Below are 4,507 nucleotides of genomic sequence, written 5' to 3' on the forward strand. Positions count from 1 at the left end.
CGGTCACATTCTCTTTTCTTTTAGTTTTGGTCTCTCTAAATAAGGGTCGGGTCAAAAAACATGTCTTGTTGTTCTTTGTCTGAAAACACTTTGTGTTTCCCGTCAAAGAGGGGCAGTTGTAGACATGTAATTTTTGACCCACGTATTAGGATTACCTTTAATAGTCCTAGTATTTTAGGGTATTTATTTGAGTTTATTTCTATAGGATTTTACTTTATTACTAATTTTAATTCAATTTTTAAGGCACAAAAATTGAAAAAATACAAAAATAGTTTCATGTTCTATCTTATTCTATCTAGTTTAAGTTATTAATATTTTTATAGCAATATATTTTTTTTTACCATGATCTTCACTTTTATTTTGAATATAATAATTTATATAAAAATAATATATATGGTTTCATAGCATGATATAGTTTAATTTAATCAATTAGAATTAATTTTAAATCATTAAAAAAAAGAGAAGAAAAGGGTTAAGTTTTCTTAATTGATGGATTTAATGAGTCAAAACTCCAATTTTAGAGCCCAAACTCGGCCAAGACATGGCCCAAATCCGCCTAGCCCACTCCCTTACCCGGTTGACCTGCCGGATACATTCTTGACCCGCCCCATTTCTAATTTAAAATATCAACCCTTCATCCCCTCTTAATCTAATGGCTCCTATTAACTCCCACACCCCATATAAATACCATATTATAACTCCCAAAACCCTAACTTAAAACACTAACCAAACGGCGCCCCACCCCATTCCGATTCTGCCCGCCTCCAACTCACCGAAAAATCGGCTAGTTCACTCAACGAGTCCCATGGTCCCCCCCTCTACTCCTCTCTCCTTCCTCCACGTGTCCGTAATCATGAAGAACACATTTTCTCTTCATCTTTTTTGATTTTTTTTTGGGCAAAAACGAAAAAATGAGAGGCGTAGGATCGAGTTACACTCGATCTACTCCATCCATTTGTCCTTAATTGCCACAAAAAGGGATAAAATTCGATTTTTTTGGAGAAGATTTTTAGTTTTCTTGGAGAGGAAGGAAGGAGAAGCTTCTAGGCTTCCTATATATTTGGGATTTTTGGACAAAAAGAGGGGAAAAAAGTTCTAGGATTCTTTGGATAAAATTGGAGAAAAACTAGGGTTTTGAACTTCGTTTTCATTTCAGTTCAGAAAATATATACTTGGGGTTATATATTTTTGCTTCAGAAGTTCGTTCTTTTTTGAAAAATACAAAAAAAATACAAAAAAAAATATTTTCAGTTTTGTTTCATTTTCGATCATGGGATTAGATTGGAGCATTTTGGGTTCTAAAAATTCGTCCGCCATTCAGTTTGCTTCAGGTCAGAGTCATTTTCGTCGTTTGAGGTTCGGTTCGCTTCTTTTGTTCGTAGTTTGATCGTCGTGACGAATTTTGGTCACAACCGCTGCTTTGATTCCTCCTCGTGTCACTAAGGAAGTTTTATTAATTAAAGTTCAACTTCAGGTTCACATCTACAACCTCTATCCCTATTTTGATTTGTTCGTATGTGTCGAGCTATTGGTCTTTGCGCTTGATCTAATTTGTTAAATTGTTCTTGTTGAATACTTTGACTATAAATGAATCTGAATCTGCAGAAATGAATAACATATTTCCTTGATCCTTATTGTGCTAGAGATTGAAGTATGTGATTATGTTTGCCATTGAGTCGTGGCTTTACTGTTTGTGTGATCAAATTGTTATTTGAAGAATTACTTCACCTAGTTTAAGCTTAGTCCATGTCAGGTCCCTCCAATCTAGCATTAAAATAGCATCTCGGTCGATTAAGGACAAATAACTTATTTTCTTAGAATCTCCATGAATATTCTGTCAACTCCACCTTTGGTTATCCGTTTCATTAACATTTTGCTCTTAGATTAAGAAATAGTTCCATTGCTTGCTTCAAGTTAAAACTCTTTTTACTAGTACCTTTTCTATTCTTTTCCGTTTAAAAGGTGAGACAAAATTCGTTTCCAAGGTCTTATTTGCTGCTAGCTTCAGATAAGTTTAAAATGCATTCTAAAATTGTGTGGAGTTTAGGAGTGGACCGAAAACTAGTAGGTATTTGTTTTTGAGTGAAATTCATATATATATAGAAGTTACATTTGGTGAAAGTAAACTGAATAGCTTATATAATTGATTTTTGATCTTATTTTTGGACTTGAATTACGACAGGATTACTGGTTAGATGTCATTTGGGAATTTTCTATTCTTAGCAAATTAAGAGATAATATACATGAATTGGGATTAATATAGGGTTATGGTGCGTATCAATGTTTTAATTCATTTTGTTTATCTTTCCCTTTCCCTCCTATAGTAATTCTTGGTATTCTATGTCTGCCCGTTCATTTGCTACAAATATTATGTGTCTTTTGAATAGTTACTTTTCTGATGTTTCCCTTGTCTTTATTTGTGTGGACAGATGGATAAATTGCTTGAAATGACTCATGGGGTTTGGGTTTAAATAGATTAAAAGAATTTGAGCATGAATTGAATCCTGATTTTATTTAGTTCTCTTTTATTTATTGCATTTTTAACATATTATCTTTAGGAGCATGTTTAGGCCGACCACACCTGGGTAGGCATTCTTTAGGATTTGTTCCTTCGAGGTGAGAGGTCGTCCCTTTTAGTTAGTTAATTCATCAGGGGAATGCCCCGTAGAGTTTGTATATATATTTTTTGTGTTCTTTTATCAGGGGTATACCCCTAAGTGGATGTAATTGAAGGCCGTGACGGACATAGTAGAGTGAGCATAGTATAGGCTTTATTATTTTCTTATTTTATTTAATCTTGGTGTGGACGACCTCGAGCCGCTTGTGTGTTTATTTTTCTTTTTCTGTGTTTTTCACCTCAATTTGAAATTTCAAAAGCCAACTTGATCGAGTACACAACCGTACTAGTTACGGGACTTGGGGAGCGTCTAACACCTTCTCTCCGAGTCAAATGAACCCCCTTACCCAAATCTCTGGTGCCGACTTAGTTTTGAGTCCAATTGTTTTAAAAGGAATTTTTTTTTCTAAAATGGTGACCTGACACACCAAAAAACAATGCTAGGTGGCGACTCTGAGAGAAATCCTTTTAAACATATCATTTGTCACTCTCAAAATTGAAAACCCTTTGAGCTTTATAAATCCTTTTATATTTTTAAGAGGGTTAGTGAAGTAGTAAAAAGGGGTGTGACAATTCAAAGGCATCATGGTTCGGAGGCATCATCCTCATAGCCCGAGAGCATCATTCCATGGCCTGCGAATCCTTTATTGTATGCTTCATGGCCTAGGACAACATGGTATAAGGACGTCATTCTAACCGTCCAAAGACAACCTTCATGGTCCGATGGGAATTTGCATCATGTAAAATTTTACGCACAATATATGCTTGTATTGCTTATTTGCAGGAAAACCGGCGAGCAACAACCATCTTGGCAGGAGCGAACCCGCTCCAGTTTTTGCAGGCCTACCAAACCTAAAACATTCCCGCAAACCTACCACACATTGCATCCGTTCTTGAAAAGTCTTCATCGGTATACTCCGCCAATGGATCCCGAACTACATATGGCCTGATTCTTGTAAGACCAGGGATATGTAGGCATCTTAGAATCTAGGGCGCGGCCTAAACCTCTTCAAACCGTTCCGCTTGGTCAAAATTGACCATCATATCTTTACCAGACAACTCTTTCACCCTTCCCGAGTAAAGAGGGACAGCTGTTGATACCCAATTTTTCCTTGTATATTTTTTAATATGCAAAATACTTTTTAAAATAGCATATTTATGCATATATAAGTACGTCCAATTGTTTTATTATTTTTTCTTAATTTTTAAAGATTTGTAAACCAATTTATTTTCCTATTTTATTTATAAAAACCTAATAATATTTCCAAAATTATCATTTTAGTAATTTATTTATTGCATTCTCATATTTATGCCAAAATATAGCTAAAATAATTTTTGTACATTTTTACAAATTTATTTAATATTTTTAAAGTTAAATTGCATATAATTGTAATACTAGCCTCTTTTAGATTTAATTGCATTTATATCTATAAAAATTAAGTCCAGTATTTTTAATTTGATAATTATATGCTATAAATCATTTTAGTACTTTTAAATTAATTTGCTATTTTAATAAAATAAATGGGGAAATTGGCTATTTAAAAACTAGCCCAATTACCTTTCAATTATAGCTTAATTTGAACCCCAATTGGAACCCAATTTTACCCCGACCCAATTTTCTTCAAATTCGACCCTTTACCCGTTTAAATGACCGACCCAGACTCCCACCTAATCCCAGCCGTTGATCGTGTAGATCAACGACTCTCATTACTCCTTTTCTTTTTTAACCCAAATGACCCCTTCACCCTAATCCATTTCTCACAATACGCCGCCTCTGAATCCCCTTCCTCTCTCAAATCCTCTCTACAACAACATCAAACCTTAGTCGCTGCCACCTTAATCTACCCTAATCCATGGCTCTCCAGGATCATCTAAGACCTGTATTAGCCT

The 4,507-nt window shown here is 34.7% G+C and overlaps 1 long non-coding RNA gene across 1 annotated transcript; it reads left to right on the plus strand.

Moving 5' to 3' along the window:
* The first annotated feature begins 510 nt into the window (after positions 1-510).
* On the plus strand, positions 511-3,804 carry LOC107781055 (uncharacterized). Its single transcript, XR_001646948.2, has 2 exons — positions 511-1,474; positions 2,183-3,804. It is a non-coding gene; the product is annotated as an uncharacterized LOC107781055 (long non-coding RNA).
* Positions 3,805-4,507: the final 703 nt, after the last annotated feature.

This window comes from Nicotiana tabacum, chromosome 10 (genome assembly GCF_000715075.1).
Source record: "Nicotiana tabacum cultivar K326 chromosome 10, ASM71507v2, whole genome shotgun sequence".
NCBI lineage: Eukaryota > Viridiplantae > Streptophyta > Magnoliopsida > Solanales > Solanaceae > Nicotiana > Nicotiana tabacum.